Source organism: Triticum aestivum, chromosome 3A (assembly GCF_018294505.1).
Source record: "Triticum aestivum cultivar Chinese Spring chromosome 3A, IWGSC CS RefSeq v2.1, whole genome shotgun sequence".
NCBI lineage: Eukaryota > Viridiplantae > Streptophyta > Magnoliopsida > Poales > Poaceae > Triticum > Triticum aestivum.
The window spans coordinates 41,253,808-41,274,871 of NC_057800.1; the positions used below are offsets into that span (position 1 = coordinate 41,253,808).

The 21,064-nt window shown below is 46.8% G+C and overlaps 1 long non-coding RNA gene across 1 annotated transcript; it reads right to left on the reverse strand.

Annotated features, from left to right (window-relative positions):
• Positions 1–2,629: 2,629 nt before the first annotated feature.
• LOC123057796 (uncharacterized) lies at positions 2,630–5,955 on the reverse strand. Its single transcript, XR_006426964.1, has 3 exons — positions 5,857–5,955; positions 5,136–5,622; positions 2,630–3,353 (listed from the first exon to the last, which is right to left on the reverse strand). It is a non-coding gene; the product is annotated as an uncharacterized lncRNA (long non-coding RNA).
• Positions 5,956–21,064: the final 15,109 nt, after the last annotated feature.

Consider the following 21,064-nt stretch of genomic DNA (forward strand, 5'->3'; position numbering starts at 1 on the left):
AGCCGAACAGAAGCCCAATCCTGCCGCTTCCCTTACCCTGGTCAAAGAACATCATTAAACAAAATTACCCTTTCCAATTAACACACGCCTTTGTCTAAAAAAACTAACACACGCATGAGGATTCATAAGCGGCGCTGGGTGTTGGGTCGTCGGCCGCCGCAGCGGACAATGCTCGACATCTTGGGGATTCGGCGTGCGCCACACCCAGTCCCATGCTCTTAGCAGCCGAACCGCAATGGACAAGGCAGCCGCGACGCCTTTCGTACACAGGTTCATGGGGCAGGGGCGGACGCGAGGCCAAGGCGCGACAGCAGCGTGGCACGACGGCGGACGCGAGGCCGAGGTGCGGCAGCGTCATGGCATGGCAGCGGCGTGGCGCGCCGTCCTTCAGTATCTGGGGCGGAGCTTAGTTTAGTCAAGCGGAAGGCCCCTATGGTACGTTCGGCCCGGAATTAATTTTTATGCAACGGCTGCTTAATTGCTCCGGCGCCCTTCATCACGACAGTGACCTAATTGGGTGCATCGTCAGCTATATTGCAGTGACGGGTACAAGTATGCGTGTCATGGCGTCGTCAGCCGTACGGAGAAGTATGCTGGCATTCGGTCGGTGACGAACTGAAGCTGGTGGCGGGCAGAGTTAAAATGTCCAGCTATAATAGTAGGCACAGTCTGCAACTGATAACTGTACGATTTTCCTTTAATCTGAACTAGAAGCGCGTTCTCTTAGCAGAACTTGTATATTTAGAATGTTTGAAATGGGTTCAGGTACCTGACCAGCAAAAACATACTCCACACAAGGAGACACTCTGTCCTGTATAATTCCAAGTTATGAGCTAGGCATAAATAGTGGGTGTTGCCTCGTGAGCTCCTCATATGGGCCAACATCCATGATAGCCTATATTTTCTTGAGTCCAAAGAAGTTGTTCAGAGCATAAACCCAAAATAATGCCTTTAGCCATGTATCCTTTGGCACTACTGAATAAATTTTCATCCAGGCAAGCAACAACTATTTCACGAATATGTAGCTTCAGATTCAAAAAGCAATTCCTGAGATGTTTTCTTTTTTTTTAGCAAATCCGAATTTCCCCGAGTCTTGACTAAAAGTGATAGCCTGACATTTCTATGTACATTATTGTTCTCACTAAATAATGAATTCTGTTCTTTTTACAATGCTGTGAACATGTCTTTCATGTGGACGAGGATCCCCTAACATGCTCCATCCTGCCATTGAGACACTGACATATGGGTCCCATCAACCGCGGGGCCCACTTGTCAGCGATTGAAAGGTAGGGAAAGGCAGGGTTAACTACGTCAGAGGATCTGTGTCCCTTTCATGTATGTTGGTTCGTCTCTTTCTTATAGGAAGATGCAACGACTGTCAAGGCTACCGAGGTGCTGCCCCCAGCTCCAATAATGGATACTAGTGGTCAAGATGGGGCTGATGACTCACTCTTAAATTGGCATGCAGAGTTTGAGCCGCAGCATGATAAACCATTGAGGGCCGTCAAAGGCGTCCTCACGGCGTTCTCAGTTTTTGGTGGATAGTATGGAAGAATGCATCACATCATGCCTTACACACATGGGCTTGGAAAGAAGCCCAGCAGTACTAGTAACAACAAGCACACCTTCAGAGCCAACCTGCTTGGTTCCTACTCGTCTTATGGTGCTGACACGTCACACACGCCGAAGTGTGTCTGCCGTGGATAATCTTGATGCTGAGATCACACCGTCTAAGGAATAATCGATGCTAGTGTCCTTGGAGCCCATAGTTCAGGAGGTATTATTTATGCAGATGGCGCACTTGCCTATCCCACATCTACATTATCTGAAGCATTCATTCAAAATCTTTAGAAAGCATGGTTAAACAATGGCACAATTCAACTGAAAGCCGAGACATCTCATCGCGATAAGCTACTGATATGGGTGCGTGCACTGTTAGTGTCCAAAGGTGATAGAAACATCTTGGCACGTGCTGGAATTATATGCGGCATCCTGGGATCGCTGTATAAGATCCCATTAAAATGGTCGTTGATACAAGCTTTTTTATCCTTCTGAAACTCAGGTCACACCTTGGTGACAACCCAGCCAGAAATGGGATTTCCCCTTTTAGCGCTACAGGATTCTATGGGGATCCCATATCAGGACGTGTGTATGATGAATACGTCCCAGATTCTTGTTTTCAAGATGAGGTGGCAGCTGCACTATTTTTTGCATATACAACAATGCGCAAAAGCAAGATTGATAGTGATAGTGGGGAAGATGGCCTTGTTAACCTGAATGGGTTGATTACTTTTTGATGGATACGGCAGAATTGGATAACAGCCACCCTAAATTCCTCTGCCTCCAAATTTCTATGCTGATGTTGATGACCCACTTCTTGAAAGGTTAAATTTCAGAATGAGTGATGACAGTGGAAATTCAAGGCCTTTTGGTGTGTACTTTTCAAACCAAGTGACGCGGTTCAATGGCAATTGTTTAAGGGCACATCTTCATGCCGCTTTCATAGCTGCTTGGTTGTGTTCTTATTGTGGGCACGGTAAGAACACAACCGAGCAGCTACGAAAGCGGCACGAAGATGTGCCCTTGAACAATAGCGCTAAAAGGGGAAATCCCATGCATCTCTCCCTGGGTTGTCATCAAGGTGTGACCTTCTGAGTTTAAGAAGGATAAAAAAGCTTGTATCAACGACCATTTTAATGGGATCTCATGCAGCGAGCCCAGGATGTCACGTATAATTCCATCACGTGTCAAGATGTTTCTATCATCTTTGGACACTAACAGTGCACATGCCCACATCAGTAGGCTTATCGCGATGAGATGTTTCGGCCTTCAGCTGAATTGTGCCATTGTTTAACCATGTTTTCTGAGGATTTATAATGAATGCTTCAGCTAATGTTGATGTGGTATAGCCAAGTGAGCCATCTGCACTAAATAATACCTCCTGAACTGTGGGCTCCAAGGGCACTAGTATCGAGTATTCCTTAGACGGTGTGATCTCAGCATCAAGATTATCCATGATAGCCACACGACGGCGTGTGTGACGTGTCAACGCAATAAGAGGAGTAGGAACCAAGCAGGTTGACTCTGAAGGTGCACTTGCTGTTACTAGTACTATTGGGCTTCTTTCCAAGTCCATGTGTGTAAGGCATAATGTGATGCATTCTTCCACACTATCCATCAAAAACTGAGAACGCCGTGAGAACGCCTTTGACGGCCCTCAATGGTTTATCATGCTGCGGCTCAAACTCTGCATGCCAATTTAAGAGTGAGTCATCAACCCCATCTTGACCACTAGTATCCATTATTGGAGCTGGGGGCAACACCTCGGTAGCCTTGGCAGTCGTTGCATCTTCCTGTAAGAAAGAGACGAACCAACATACATGAAAGACATGTTCACAACATGTAAAAAGAACACAATTCATTATTCAGTAAGAACAATAATGTACATAGAAATGCCAGGCTATCACTTTTAGTCAAGACTCGGGGAAATTCGGATTTGCTAAAAGAAAGAAAACATCTCAGGAATTGCTTTTCAAATCTGAAGCTACATATTCATGAAATAGTTGTTGCTTGCCTAGATGAAAATTTATTCACTAGTGTCAAAGGATACAGGGCTAAAGGCCTTATTTTGGGCTTATGCTCCCAACAACTTCTTTGGACTGAACAAAATATAAGCTATCATGGATGTTGGCACATATGAGGAGCTCATGCGGCAACACCCACTATTTATTCCTAGCTCATAACTTGAATTATTAGTGCTAAATTATACAGGACAAAGTGTCTCCTTGTGCGGAGTATGTTTTTGCTGGTCAGGTACCCTGAAACCATTTCAAACATTTTGAATATACAAGTTCTGCTAAGAGAGAACACACTTCTAGTTCAGATTTAAGGAAAGTGGTAAGTTATCAGTTGCAGACTGTGCCTACTATTATAGCTGGGCATTTTAACTCTGCCCGACACCAGCTTCAGGTCGTCACCGACTGAATGTCTGCATACTTTTCCGTACGGCTGACGACGCCGTGGCACGCATACTTGTACCCATCACTGCAATATAGCTGACGACACACTCAATTAGGTCACTGTCGTGCTGAAGGGCGCCAGAGCAATTAAGCAGCCATTGCATAAAAATTAATCCCGAGCTGAAACGTACCATAGAGGCCTTCCACTTGACTAAACTAAGCTTCGCGGCGCGCCACACCGTTGCCATGCCATGATGCTGCCGCGCCTCTGCCTCGCGTCCACCGCCGTGCCACGCCGCTGCCACACCTTGGTCTCACGTACGGCCCTGCCCCATGAACCAGTGTGCCAAAGGCGTCGCGGCTACCTCGTCCATTGCGGTTCGGCTGCTAAGGGCATGTACAATGGTTGATAAGATAGTCTTATCTTAAGTTTTGCATGTAATTAGAGATGACAAAAAAACATGTCTACAATGGGTCATCTCTTAGCCTTATCTTCAATAATTAGTTGTTCCTAAAAACATGGTGAGACAAATTGTGCTAAAAGATCATCTCTTGTCGTCTTTTAAATAAGATAAGACAAGTCTTCTTTTGTGATTTCTCTCTCCTTCACCTCATCATTTATCCTACGTGGCAGTCTTAAGATAGAACCATTGTATATGCCCTAAGAGCATGGGACTGAGAGTGGCGCACGCCGAGTCCCGAGGATGCTGAGCATTGTCCACTGTGGCGGCCAGCGACCCAGCGCGGCCCATGAATCCTCAGGCGTGTGTTAGTTTTTTTAGACAAGGGCGTGTGTTAGTTTTTTTGAGAATTAGGGGCGTGTGTTAGTTGGAAAGGGGAATTTTGTTTATGAAAGTTCCTATGTCGTTTGACCAGGGTAAGCGAAGCGGCAGGATTGGGCCCTGAGTCTAAACTTGAACTATTGGCTTAAGTTGGATGAAAAGATTACGGCTGGCCAAACGGCCCATGACGCATACTGATTGATCTGAGTACTATTATCTGCTCCTTAAAACAAAAAGGTACCAGTACTAGTACGCTTTCCTCAAAAAAAAAAACAAACAGTACAAGTACGCATATATGCTAAACTCTACCAATCTGTGAAGGGTACATGAGTTGCAATAAGGATATTTTGATCAAAAATCCTGCATCAATATAGCAGAAGTACCAATGATTTACCTGAGAGCAGACATGTTTCTTGCTTTTGGAGACACCACCAATGGAAAGATCTGACGGCCGCCAGATGCCTCACGTTTTTCTTCCTCTCATTTATTACGACCAGATAAGTTGCGCTCGCATAGAGGCTCGTCTCAGTAACTAACATCTTTTTTATAATGCTCTTCTTCATGGCTACGGTTTTCACGATACTGATGCCCGGTCGGGCGCCTATCCCGTGGATCCTCAATCTCTTCAAAGTCTGGGTCAAAAGAAAGTGATGCATGGCAGAAGTTCATGTAACCGCCCGATCTCCATAGCCACCTCGGTCAGCGTAACCGCCCCGATCCGCATAGCCACCTCGATCGGCGTAACCGCCCCGATACGCATAGCCACCTCGATCGGCGTAGCCGCCCTGATGCCCTCCTCCTCGAGGTGGTGCAGCGCCCCTTTGGTTGAAACCACCCCGCGTGTCAGATCCGCGAGGATATCAAGACACCGTCAGCTGTTCCTAAAGCAAAAAGAGCAAAACCATATGAGTACTACTGAAAGGTGCACAAGATCGAATGCCCTAAAAAGGAATTTATTATGGGCAGATTATGAGGATATACGCTAAGCAATCTGGTGTGCCGCTAAAAGTACAGTTTTATTCCTTCGTTAGCACTTCGGCCGCAATACCAGATTTTCTAAGTATTTTCTAATTGTGTATGTGTATTGCACAATTGAGGGATGAAAACTGAATTACCTGACGTTGCTGCAATGTGCGGAGCTACGTACATGGCTAACGCCCAGGCTTTAGCTCCGTATATATACCTCTCACCAACGACAGCAGCCAGGTTTGTTTGCTGTTATGAGGACCAGTAAAATCTCATGGATCCCATTATATCTCAGCATGGGATGACATCCCGGTTTAAACAAGTTGAGATAACAACCAATCGCCTTGGTTTGTTTTCACATCTTAACAGAAGCGTGCTTGGCCAGCACGACAGCACGACAGCACGACAGGAAGTTCGTAGCAAACTTCCGTTGGTGATTATATATATATCTTTTGTGGCCTCCTCTGCCACAGAGTTGCCCCTTTCTCATTAGGCCGGGCCTTCCAAGCTAAGGCCAGACTTGTCGTGATTACTAAAAAAAAAAGTGTGTGGATCAATTACTCCTTGGTAGCCAGATTCAAAGGCCCATGCATTAAAAAAGAGAGATATCATTCTCAAATGAGGAGTGCTACGCGTCGGCCGTCGGATCTTTCTAAAAGATCCGCCGGCTTGCGAGTCGTCAGATTTGGCACAAATCTAGCACCGAGTGCCTGAGTCGTTCTTCATTTCTGCAACATACATAGTGTTGCAAAACTATTTTTGCAACAACGGTTATGTTGCAGAAAATATTTGTAACAAAGGTTGTGTTGTAAATTTATATTTTTACAACATAGGTCATGTAGCGGGTTTTTTTTTTGCAACAAAGCTTATGTTGCAGATTTTTTTATAACATTGTTTATGCTGCAAAAAATTTAACTGCACCATTGATTTGCCACTGCAACATTCCCCATGTTTTAGAAACATGAGCGATGTTGCAAGATCTTGAGTTGTGGTGCGTGGGACTAGACTAAGAGCAACTCTAGCAGACCCCGCATTTTGCCGAACTGTAAACTGTGTTTGCAGGTCACGCGGGGGTGCTTATGCAGGCTGAAAAACGCGGCGGCAGAACAGAAACCGCAAACAAACCCGTAATATTTTAAAAAAGTTGTTTCGCGGGAGAAATTTAAGCAGTAGCTTGCCGGAGCTCGCTCGCATAGATGGTTCTTCTTCGCATAATAAGTTCGTACACTCCACATACATACATATTAAAGGTCAGAGATGCTAGACATGGCCTACGCTACCGCACCACTACAACAAAATTGAGCTCACCGGAGCTCTTGCGGTAGCTGCCCATCGGCGGCGATCAGTCGGAGTCGGAGTCAAGGTCGATGTAGAGCTTCGCCTGCTCCGCCTTCATCACGCGCATGTCAGTCTCCTTCGATGCGTGCGCCTGCGATACCATGACGCCTGTCTCGAAGAAGAGCCGCTCGTACTCGAGCTCGCGCCGGATGCGCTCTTCCATCTTCTCCTGCTCCCTCGCCGACTGCTCGAGGACGACGCGCTCGAGGAGCTCCTCCTGCCTCGGGGGGAGGTAGTCCTCGGGCCCGATGACGCCTCGGCGCGGCGGCGCATCGGGCACAGCCTCCTCCAGCTCTCTCTTCACCACCTCCTCTGGCCCCCTCTTTACCGGAACGAGCCATGAGCTCGATGTGCCCGTGGATGAGCACCCCGCGGACCAGTTGCCGGATGAGCTCCCCGCGGACCAGTTGCCGGAGGAGGCTTGGCAGCGACGGGCGAGCTCGAGATCGAAGTCCTCGAGCTCGCGGCGGTCGAATGCCGGCGGCGGTCGGGTACCGCGGTTGAGTCACCGACGCGCCCCCCGCTTGCGCGCGGCGTCAGATTTGGCGCGGCGGCGGTGTTCCGCCTCATCCCCCGTATTGGCCATGGAGGTCGAAGGCTCGCCGGTGGCGACAAATCGAGTGGCGCGGTGGGGAATTGGGGGCAAACACGGTTGCGGGGGTATAGGGTTTTGACCCGCATCTGCCCCGCAAACCAGCAGTTATACTGGTTCGAGGGTAGCGTTTGCGGGCCGCGGCAAAAATATTTATGGGCCGGACACCGATGCGGGCTCTGGTCTGGCCAGAATAATGGGCCGAGCCTGTATAATCGCCGGAATTATGCGGGTTCGCGCCGGATGCGGGGTCTGCTAGAGTTGCTCTAACACATTGGCTCTCGACGCGGCGGGCGTGTAGCGTATAATCGACCGGATGATTCTAATTGTTCTCCTTCTCAAATTGAGTTAGCCAATTTTGTGCTCATATACTCATTGTTTAGAGAGCAACTAGTTGACGAGCGCTCCTTCGGGACTCTCAGCCGTCCGCCACGTGTCATGCTCTCAGCCGCCCGCCACGTGTTGCGCTCTAGGCGCTCCCACTGGTTTTTTATTTTTCCGCACACGTTTTCAGCTTTTAAATGTTTTTTTGGTTTTTTCAATGTTTCGGTTTTTCTTAGCTTTTGGATAAAAAAGGTTTCAATTTTTTCCACGAAAAAACGTGTTTTTTCCTTTCACGAGAGTCGCGATTTTGCTTTCACCAAATTCACGGTCGTGCCTATCGAAAACGGAAAAAATGCGTTTTATGTTTTTTCCCCTTCCGCAAGAGGCATGGTTTTGCTTTCGCGAGAGTCACGGCCGTGCCTCTCGGAAACAAAAAAACGCGTTTTCTATTTTTTTTTCCTTTCGCAAGAGGCACGGTTTTGCTTCCATGAGAGACACGGTTGTGCTTTCACGAGAGTCACGGCCGTGCCTCTCGAAAACGAAAAAAAACGCGTTTTCTATTTTTTCTTCCGCGAGAGGCGCGGCTTTGCTTCCGCGAGAGGCACGGTTGTGCTTTCGCGGGAGTCACGGCCTTGCCTCTCGGAAACGAAAAAAAACAAGTTTTCTATTTTTTTCCTTGCGCGAGAGGCATACTTTTGCTTCCGCGAGAGGCACAATTGTGATTTCGCGAGAGGCGCGGGCGTGCCTTTTCAGAATGGAAAAAACCTGTGCTCTCGGTTTGGTTTTTTCATCCGGTTTTTTTCGTGAAAAACACGAGAAATCCAACGGTGAAAATGGTTCGAGACTTGCACGTAAAGTTTAAGAGATAAAATATTTTGGATAAACGGATCTACCGGAAAAGGGAAAACTCCCAGATTGCGACAAGTGGCGCACATGCAGCACGCCACTTGTCGCAACCTGGGAGGTGGGAGTGATCTTTTCAACGAGTACTCCTCAATTAGTGATTTCGCATTGTCTATCTTCTGGATGGCTATATTAGCCTAACCATATTTTGTTGGGAGCAGTGCAACATCCCACATACAGATGTGTGAAATTGTTTGCTTTATTTGCTGACACCGTCATAGCAGCACAGTGGCGATAAATGTGATAAAATTCTTTAAGGAGTGGCACGGACATACACACAACTTAAATTTTTAGAAACGAGCAGTGAAGTATGCCAGTGTGGTACATATGGATCTGCCGAAACCCTTCAATTCTATTAGCTGGCACCTTCGTAGCAGTATGGCTGACATCGTATTGGCAAAACGGTCACAGTGAAGAACTTAAATATTTTAAGTCTATGGAATGGATTTTCTTCGTAGCCTCGTATTACTTATCTGGTGCATGTGCTCTGGCATGGTCTGGCATCATTTTAATCATGACATGCATGCTGTGACATGGACACTCGTTACAGATGGCCATTAACTATTTTTAGCATGGTTTCGCCGCAATCAATATATTCTGCATAACTTGTGGCATTGACTTTCACTGAAGTTTCTTGTTCATTTACCAGTGACGTGGTTTCGCTCCAATGCACCATCACTATTCCATGTGTGGCATGGTTCCGCTGCAGTATACACCTTTGTGTTATGGCATGGTTTCGCTGCAATCAATATTTTGTGAGTAACTTGTGGCATAGACTATCATCCGAGTTCCTCGGTTCAGTCATTAGTAGCACGGCTTCGTTACAATTTCATTTTTTTGATGGTATGGTTTCACAACTACCTGCATAGGTGTTCTTCGGATATTAACTGGATCTAAGTGTGAGAGAGTCCTCGGGAGTCAGGAGATTAGAAGAACTGCAGAATGGGGACAATTATTCAGTTCTTGGTGTGGTCTTCTCGTTCGTGCTGACTACGGCAACCTGCGGATCTGGCAATCTACATCCACATCAATACATATTTAGGTGTGTTTGTTCATGTATTAATTATTTTGTGCTAACTGTTCTTGTTTACTGTCATGTCGTCTAGAAAGTGTTTATCTGGTAAAAAGACCACTGAGTGTCGATGAACAGCAATGATGCCCTGTTAATATTTTTGATCCGCCAAATTACGACAATCTGAATGATAAGGCTAGGGTTTTTTTAGTTGAGACAATAATTTTAGACATAATGATATTATGGTCCCTCCAGATAGTAATTCTAGACATTTTTCACAAACTTATAATTCCAGAAAGTTGAGTAAGCTTTTCAAATCCACAACAACAAAGTTGGAAGAATTGAGTTATTATCTTCGTAAATTTCTTGGGAGTGAAGAATATGGCGGATTGGGAAAGATTCAGAAACAAATGTACGTACATGTGCTAACTTCTTATCTGATGGTAGCACAATTTTTTTTAAGTAGCAACCAGTTTGGACAAGGTTATATGTTTTGCAGAACAAAATAAAGTCTCCGTTGTTCAAATTAAGGAAAGCGAGTTAATGTGGAACTACATTGTTTCATTACTATCATGGTGTAGTTCACCTTATCAATAAATAAATTGTACTCTCAATTTTAAAGTCCAAAGGTCATCGTCTATGCTATGCACTAAATATTTACTTTGCTTTTCAAATAGAAAATATTTTAAGCTTTCGAGTCAAAAAGGGGCCCTTGTTGATGTCTTGCCCCAGGGCCTCCTAAATCTGTGGTCCGGCCCTGGTTGAAGATAATTGATTCTGAATTCTGCACATTTTAGTTGGACGGAATTGATTCTGAATTCTCCATTGCGACATGAATTGAAGTTGCTAGTGTTCTGGATTTCTGGACACCCCTCAATCTGGTGCAATCGTTTCTTTACTGTTTTTGCAATTGGGTCAATGCATACACATTTCAAGGATGGTACTTGAAGAAACAATTGTCGGCACTTTTGTTTGCTGCATACATGGGAAGTGGAGTACTATGGCATATGCGCATGTGTTAATCATAACATTTTTTGCGGGTATGTTAACATAGCACTAAAACAATGTTACTGAGAATAGAGAAGTAGTCAAGCTGGCCATAATTAATGATATCATAATATATAGCTCGAAGTAGAATACTCAAAGATGACCATTTGGGAGCACTAAGTCATATACTACATGGCACGACGTTATTTTTCCAGGTGTTTTTCACATGCTGCTACATGGCACTAGCTAGATTACTATCTGGCTCTTCATCGAAGAACAAAATTATACAATAATAATCGGTGGGAAAATGGCAACAAAGGTGCATGCAATGGTCGAGCTATTACTTTAGTTCGGTAGGTAACCATTCCATGACTAAAATAGGTGCAACAAATACATACATCATCCCGGTGTAGCGACCCCTCACAATGAATGAAAGAGGCGCACACTACATGTCTAGCCATAAACATCCCACCCAATGATGCCTGTGGCGCTTATTTTCATCTGTATAATAGCCATGAACATATCCAACGATGGACCCAGCTATAATAACTAAAACAATAATATGTCTATGAGTTGCCTGTGGTGCTCAATTTTTTCCTCTTGTTTTCCCCAGGAGCTACATATCGAAGTGTCCGGCATGCAGAAATATGAATGTGTGCAGATGTATATATATGATCGAGTGGAGCATATGCCTATATGCAATTGTAGCATGAACAGCATATAGCTGAATGCATAAATAAGTTCAAAAGAATGTCATTGATCATATGTAGAATCTTACTGGCTACTAGCTAGCTAGCAAGTTGGATAATAAAACATTGAAATTCGGCAAAGCCGTATCTTCCAAAAAGAAAGAATATATCGTAGCCTGCTCTCTCTGAGAGAAGATTTGTGAAAGAAAAAAGAATTCTGCTTCAAGAAAAATCAACGCAAAATGAAGTCGCACCTGCAAAAAAAAACGCAAAATGAAATCGGATAACCGGCCTGTTGACTCTTCCCTAGATGAAAATTAAACAAGTCAAGCGAGCACCAAAAGTTTATGCCAACATATAGGATAATAGGAGCATGCGATGATCAGCAGAGCAACAACACATACGTAGATCAAGATATCAGTTTTATTGCAGTAATAAGTCGATGAAAAGCACAGGCCTACTTTCAATATCTATACGAGTAGGCAACTAGGCATAGCTAAATTGAGCATATTTAGCGAGCACGGTGGGTTAATTAAGCGGCAGGAACTACTTCCTGGTTACAAAAAGCACACCTATACTAGGTGGGAGTGGGACACATTCATACTAGCTCTTGGCCGGCAGGTTCCAGGTTCGTTTCGCCGGGCGACCAGGCGCGAACGTGCACTTCAGGCGGCAGGCGCGCAGTCATAGTCGTCATCATCGTCGTCGCCGTCCGACTCGGCCTTCCTGTGCCGCCCGCCGCACCAGGCGTCACACGGCGCGGCGGCGTAAACGGCATAGTCGGCAATGCCGCCGTCTTGGACGACATGGCTCATGACCTTCGACGCAGGCGCCATGATGAGGAGCTAGCTTGAGTATGCTGCCGAATCACAAGCTTGAGGTCTAATAAGAGCGAGCAGCAGCTGCAAGCTAGCTACTGGTAGTGGTGTTGGTGGAGCTAATGCTAGCTGTGTTGGTGTCTGATGTCTGCAGAGTATAGCCGCGTGTGGTGTGGGTTTTATAGGACGACAGGATGTGTGGGAAATGTGGCGGCACGCGGCCGCGAGCGCCGGGAGCGTGCGTCGGACATGCCGCGCGTGCATGGCCATGGCGTGGCACGGGCACGGCGCCGCACACTCAGCAGCCGGGGAGCCTCGCAGACACCGCCATGCCGCTGACAGGTGAGCTCCTGGACCAGCGTGGTCTACATGCCAGTGGCTGCGGTGGCTCCGGTGCCGGGTGGCCTGGACCGCTCGACGTGGAGGAAGGAATCGCGAGGACGATGGCGGGCCAACCGGGCAGCGAGCTAACGGGAGGCGGAAAAGGCTAGCTAGAACCGTCGACGCAGATCAGTAGACCCGAGGTCCAGGGAGCCTTTTATCAACGGCATCTCGGGTGATGAGATATCTCGCACTTTACTGCAATTCAGTGCGGATATATATATTCTGTCGCCTGCATGCGTTTCTTCCGGCCGGTGATCAATGTTAATCCCAGTTGCCACACCAGCGGTACATACTAGTATGAACAAAGACGACTAGCTAGATTGATGATGATCATGGTTGATCCGTCGTTGCCGAATACGGCAGTGCCGCACGTAGTGCTGATTTTTAATGCTGGAATCGGCAATGTTGTATGAGCTTTGCTACTCATCATGGCACGTAGTACATCAACAGACAATTACGGGGCTTTACGGGCCTGGGCGCTCACCCCACCAGTTAAATCAGGGGCGGTTAATTAGGAGGAGAATGCTATTTTGCCCAATTAGAAAAAGAACAAGTCAGCTGATCCGCAAAATCCCATCGCTTTAGTCCATGTGTCTAGCATTTTTTTTATGTTGCCTAGTGCCGGAAGATTGCCCGTTTAAGCGGGAGCTTGGCAATGAGCACCCCCATCAGTAAGAGCATCTACAGCCGGACTTCTCGAATCCTCAAACATCCGCACACATCACTACTGGAATCGAGTTATACGCCAAGTGCTACGGACATTTGGCAAAGGCCCAAAACCCGTCGGCAAAGCTTTTGTCGAGTGCTGTACTCGGCAAAAGCCACCCAGCGTACATCTCTCCGACAAACTGGAATTTGCCGAGAGTCAGGACACGGACACTCGGCAAAGACTTTGCTGAGAGACAAACAGTACCACCCGGCAATATAAAGTGACTCATGTCGGCTGGTTCCGTCATCTCTTTGCTGAGAGTGGCTCTCGGCCAAGATGCCACAGCCGGCCAGCGCATGCCACTTTGCCGTGAGTGTCTCTCGGCAAAGATGCCACGGCCAACTGCCAGCGTGCCACTTTGCTGAGAGCCGCTCTCGGCAAAGATTCTTTCCCAGACAACTTTTTACTGCTTTTCCTCGGATCCCTGCCGCAAAAATATATATACAATACACAAACATGCATTTCAAGTCCCAATGTCTAACAACAAATTCACATAGCCATTACATAAAATAGTTTACACGAACTTCTTTTGAAATCACAAGGTAGCTCTTTAGTACAAATGCCTACTTAATAAACAATAAAGTGGTCAATATGCATTTCTACATGCGACCACAAGATAAAAGCAACATCACAATTATCACAAACTGAAGAAGAATTATCAAGTTCTTCCATCCACTGAACCCGATAAGCTGTTTCTGGCTAGCACATCCAGTAAACCCATTAATTCAGATTTTCTCTTCTACTTAAGCACATACTGATTGTAATGATACTCTACCTTCTCTCTGCTATTGAACGAGTCGTGGGAGCTGCCTTCGTAGTAAATCACTTGTTCATTGCATTCAGACCATGAATTATAGACTCCTAGACATCTACCTCTGTACACCACATACCACTTCATCTACAAAGATAGAAAAAAGGGAGAGAAGGAATGCAAGGTTAAAAATATCACATCACACATAATCCACGTAAGCGTTCATCACTCATACAATCGAAAGCATCGCAAGTGGAAATCTAAGAAGTCCATATCAGCACCTACATGACTATATCACTAAATCAACGCCAAACTATCTAGGTGGACTACTCGGAGGAGTAGTCGGTGAAACCGGTGATCGTGGAGTCAGAGCACGTCGGGGCATCCCCCACGATGGAGGACCAAGCGTCGTCGGGAATGTACGTCGGTGGACTCAATGGCATCGAGTCGCCACACTCCTTACGTGGTGGGGCCTTCTTCTCCTTAGCTGGTGGATTCTTCTTGGTCAGGTCCTCAAAATACTTTATTAGGATCAACTGCGGGTGCTTCCCAATGAGCGCCGCCAAGCGGTCCTCGACGAGCTTCTCCTTGACCGCGGAGTCGACACCAATGAAAGATGTGTCGTCGGAGGAAGCCATAGCCGCGAAATCGACCGATGCTAACACCTTTCATCACACAATGAAAAATAGCATAAGAATCAAACATCAAAGATTACTTCTAAGCAAATTAATCATGATGGACACTATGTCACAGATATTTCAACTTTTTGTGATGGTCGAGCTGGGCGAGTCCATCGTGCGTGAAAAATGTATATCACAGGACGAACTCGCATAGATCGACCGCCATCGGCAAAAGACGATTTTCTTTCTCTAAGAACAACTCTCATCTCTCACACGTATATATGGTAGAACTCTCTCTGGTGGTGGTATATATGGTGGACACTATCTCACTGATATTTCGACTTTCAGTGATGGTCGAGCTGGGCGAGTCCATCGTGCGTGACAAATGTATATCACAAGAAGAACTCGCCCCGATCGACCGCAATCTGCCAAAGTCAATTTTCTTCCTCCAACAACTCTCATATCTCTGACGTATATATGGTGGAACTCTCTCTGGTGGTGGTATATATGGTGGACACTATCTCATGGATATTTCGACTTTTGGTGATGGTCAAGTTGGGTGAGTCCATCGTGCATGACAAATGTATACCACAAGAAGAACTCGCCCAGATTAACCGCCATCATCAAAAGTCGATTTTCTTCCTCCAAAAAAATAACTCTCATTGACTGTCGATGATGGTCGCTCTTCCTCTATTCCTCCTACCATGAAAAGATCACAGAGGAGGAACAGAGGAAGCGTGACCCCCTACAACAACAATCGGTATCTGTCAAATATCATCGGGGTGACCTCCATAGCATCCATACAAACAACAAGAACTAATAGATGCATAAAAAAATATCTATACAAAAAATCAACAATTATCTAAATTCATCCATCATTCTTTGCATCCCTCTATGCATTCATGCATACATCCATCCATCCATCTATGTATTGACACATACAAAAACCTACAAAAAATTACTACAAAAAAAGTCCATTCATCAATCCATGCATTAATACATACATATATACATTCATACATCCATGCATCCATCAATCCTTGCATCCATATAAAAATCCATGCATCCCTACATACATTCATGCATACATACAAGATCGGGGAGGGGGAGACGAAGCTCACCGAGAGGTGGAGGTGGTGCCTGCGGGGTTGGGGAGGCGGGGGGGGGGGGGGGGGGGCGTCGACGGGGTTGGGGGTGGCGCCGGCGGGTTTGGGGGCGCCGACTCGGTGGTGGTGGGGACGTCGGTGGGACAGGGGGCGCCGGCTCGATGGTGGTGGGGGCGCCGGTGGGGCGGCAGGAGGGAGGGGGTGGGGTGTGTGGTGCGTGGTAGAGAGAGAAGTGAGAGAGAAGAGACAGCGCGGGGAGTTACGTGTTCGTCGACCTTTACCGAGAGTTTGTCGGTGCGGCTCTCGGTAAAGGTACGAGACCTAGATCTAGGGTTTACATCTTTTCTGAGAGTCACACTCGGTAAAGGATAAAACCTAGGATCTAGTTTACGTTATCCTGAGAGCGGCACTCGAAAATGCCGCACATACCGACAGCTGCACTCGGAAATGACACTCCTCCCTCATCTGTGCAAGGCCTAGGCATGCCACAAGGACATAAAAATGTTTCCCCGTGCCGCTGTCGGGCATAATTTCATGTGCCGCCTTCCTGATCTGCAATTTCCAGTGATGAAACCCTAGCGGAGCAATAAATTTGTCGAATATATTGCACGCGTCCCCTGATACGTCTCCAACATATTTATGATTTTTGATTGTTCCATGCTGTTATATTATCAATCTTGGATGTTTTATAATCATTTTATATCATTTTTGGTACTAACCTATTGACATAGTGCCAAGTGCCAGTTGCTGTTTTCTGCATGTTTTTACATCGCAGGAAATCAATATCAGACGGAGTTCAAATGCAACGGAACTCCACGGAGATTTTTTATGGACCAGAAGACACATAATGGGCCCTAGCTGCGCCTGGGGGGTGCTCCGAAGAGAGCACAACCCACCAGGGCGCGCCAGGAGGCCCAGGCGCGCCCCGGTGGGTTGTGGCCATCGCGGGTGCCCCCCGGACCTCCTCTTTGCTCTATAAATACCCCAATATTCCCAAAACTGCAGGGGAGTCGACGAAATATTGATCCAGCCACTGCAGAGTCTAGAACCACCAGATCGAGTGATGCATAGAGAAGTAATCACATGTTTTTATACGGATCTCATCAATGACGAGGTACCGTATATAATGGCATACTCAAGATCATTTGGCGATCGAGTGGTGCGTTCAGGAGCTTAGCTCCATGATTTAAATTTACACTCAGAAAGATCAATTGGCTCGTGACATTGCCAAATAATTAATAATGCCAACGCATTTTGTTTGAGTATTCGGTACCGAAGAGGCTGGATATTTCATAGAAAGTCTTACATCATATTCCTTTTTCACGACCAATGAGGCCGGAATTATCCATCTCTGTCTAGGCTGACGAGACTAGGCATACTTCTCCTTGGCCGACGAGGCTAGGAGATCTTTTCAATTTCCGCGACCGACGAGGCCGGGAATCATTCATGTCTTGACCGACGAGGCTGGACACGCTTTGTTCGCGACTGACGAGGCCAGACAGATTTTGGGAGACTTTACTATGAACCCAGTGCCGATGAGGCCGGACGTTTCATATAAGGGCCTACCAGGCCTTCGGACATTCGTACATGCCACTTTTACTTCTCGGCATATCATGAGAATATTTCGGGTTACAAGACGACGACCGTTGCACTAATGGTGCTAATTCGTAGGCCAGACTGCATTTTCTTGGCTAAGAATCCACATGTTTTCAACATTTTATGTTCTCTGATGATTGCACTAATGGTGCTAACACTACTAGGAAAAGGGCTATAGATAATATGGACACTAATGGCGCACCAGACATGTGGTGCGCCACTACTATATAGCAATGGCGCACTGACACTAATGGCGCACCACACCCATGGTGCGCCACTACTAACAATTTTTTTCCAGAAATACTAATGGCGCACCAGGGCACAGTGCGCCATTACTAGTTTTAACTAGTAATGGCGGACCACCCACCCCGTGCGCCACTACTATCTTTTTTTTTGCAAAACTACTAATGGCGCACCACCAACTGGTGCGCTATTAGTAACCAGGGTTACTAATGACACATTTATAGGTGGTGCGCCATTAGTAACCTAAGACCAGCTAGATATTTTGGACAGCCACCTACACACTCACTTTCCCCACTTCATTCTCTCCACCTTCTCCTCCAAGCTTGTCTCGGCTGCCTCCTCCTCCTCACCTCATTTGTACCATAGATTCATCCAAATTAAGTGGTTAAATTACCTTTTTTTGATAGGTAAGGGAAGGGAAAGCTTTCTTTATGTTGTAGATCTACTTTTTTCTCCCTCCAACAACGTGCACATGCACTTTTTATGGCCTAGCTATATCTATGTGTGTTTTTGGTGTCGCATATGTTTGTTGTGTTGCATATATGTTTGTGTTTGCAGGTACCGGTATTTGAAATGCGATAGTTGCCAATATTTTGCCGGAATGTTGATTCATTTCCGTTTCGACGAGAATTTTGGCACTATGCATTCTTTTTGGTCCTATTTTTAGGGAAAGTCATGCCAAATTTTTTCTTGGTTCTAAAATATCGTTTTGCTCTACCCGCGGGCGACCATGGTCCGCACGATGACTGAAGGCATCATGAATAGGTTTTTGAGCTCCACGAAGGCCGAGATGCTTCAAAAGAACAAGACGGAGATAAGATGTCCATGTCGAAGATGCAAGCTGAAGAGCCTTATTGCGGACCCGGATTCCGGGCAGGTGCGGGACCACCTGCTCTTGCGTGGTTTCATGGATGGCTATCGGTGGCAAGGTGATGAAGATGACTATGAAGTCGTCCATGGGGGCTGGGCAAGAAATGAGGAAGGGCAGCAAGACAACCACCGCGGCGAGGGCGGGCGAGAAGACGAAGAATCTCCAGGATATGATCACGACGGTGATGCTGTGCACAGTCATCATGTAGAAGATGCCGACCATGATGATGAGGAAGATCAAGACGAAGGGCATGATCATGAAGATGAAGATGCCGGAGCAGACAACGATGGACCATCGATGGGCTGGGTGCAGGACCCTCATATTCAAGAGCTACTTCTCAAGCAGACGGATAACGCAAGAGCTGCCGCCCGAGAGAAAGCCAAGCTGGATCAACTGGAGATAGACGTGGTTACTCCATTGTATGAAGGATGCATGCCCGAGGATACCCGCCTGAAAGTAACGCTCATTGCTCTGGAGATGAGGGTAAAACACAAAATGACCGACGCATGCTTCGACGAGAACATGTCATTCTGGCACGAACGTCTTCCCAAGGGGAACAAGTGCCTGACCAGTTTCGAGGAGGTGAAGAAAATTGTGTGTCCTCTGGATTTACCGCACGTGAAATACCATGTGTGCATGAACAATTGCATCATTTATCGGACGAGCACGCGGAGTCTACCATATGTCTAGTGTGCGGCGTCACTCGATACAAGAAGAGGAAGAAAGCTCCTCGAAAAGTGGTGTGGTACTTTTCGACCACTCCTCGTCTGCAGCGGTATTTCGCGGACCCTAAGGTAGCAAACCTCCTGCATTGGCACACAGATAGGGAGGAGAAGAAGCGAGAAGATGATGCAAATGATCCGGAGATAAATAAAAAAGACAAGATGCTGAGTCACCCTAAGGATGGGAGCCAGTGGCAAGCGTTGAACTTCGAACACCCAGAATTTGGGAATGATCCAAGGAACATCGTGTTGGGCGCGAGCACCGACGGAGTTAATCCGTTTGGCAGCCAGAGAAGCACATATAGCACCCGGCCTATGTTTGTGTGGATGTACAACCTTCCCCCTGGTTGTGCATGAAGAGGAAGTACATTCACATAAGTATGCTAATTGAAGGGCCGAAACAACCAGGGAACAACATCAATCTGTATCTGGGGCTACTGAAAGAGGAGCTAGACACGCTGTGGAAAACGCCAGCCAATACGTGAGACGCCGCAAAGAAAGAATTTTCCCTATGAGAGCCGCACTGCTCACGACGGTGCAGGACTATCTCGGTTACGGATATGTCGCGGGGCAGGTGGTCCACGGATTTTCTGGATGCGACCAGTGCATGGATGAAACAACGTATCGCCAGCTAGATAGAGATCCCGGGTCTTCGAAAACCGTATTCATGGGACATCGAAGGTGTCTTCGCGACGATGACCCATGGAGAAAACACAAGGATCTGTTCGATGGTGAAACCAAACCCCGAAGACGCGCGCGTACAAGGAGCAGCGAGGAAATAGACGAGCTGTTGAAAAATTGGAAAGATTGCCCACTGCCGGGAAAGAAGCAACATGCGCCAAAGCCGGGAAAAAAGCGAAAGGCGCCAGAGCCGCTGCTGAAGGTATGGAAAACGAGGTCTGTTTTCTAGGACTTGTCGTACTAGAAGATCCACCGTGTGCCCCATAGCCTTGATGCCATGCATATCACGAAGAACGTCTGCGAGAGTCTGCTTGGTACCCTGCTCAACATGCCAGAGAGGACCAAAGATGGGCCGAAAGCAAGGGCAGACTTGAAATCAATGGGCATCAGGGAGGAGCTTCACGCTAATGATGATGATGATGAGGCGAAGCAGGACACAGAAAGTCGTCGCAAAGGCAAAAAGGCCAAGAAAACCGGAAATGACTTCCCTCCCGCGTGCTTCACTCTAAGTCAGGAGGAGATCGATCAGTTTTTCACCTGCCTCGTAGGAGTAAAATTTCCTTACGGTTACACGGGGAAGATAAGCAGATACCTAGACTCAGCGAAGCAGAAGTTCAGTGGGATGAAGTCTCACGACTGTCACGTGCTGATGACGCAGATACTTCCAGTTGCAATCCGTGGGATCATGGACGCACACGTCCGTGAAACGCTATTTGGCCTATGCAACTTTTTCGACGTCATCTCTCGGAAGTTGGTTGGCGTGAGGCAACTCGGAAGGCTACAGGAAGAGATCGTGGTGATACTATGCGAGCTTGAGATGTACTTCCCACCCGCATTCTTCGACGTTATGGTGCATCTGCTGGTCCATATCGTGGAGGATATCATCCAACTCGGGCCGACGTTCCTGCACATCATGATGCTGTTCGAAAGGATGAATGGTGTCATCAAAGGATACGTTCGCAACATGTCACGTCCAGCGGGAAGCCTAACCAGGGGCTTTCTGACCGAAGA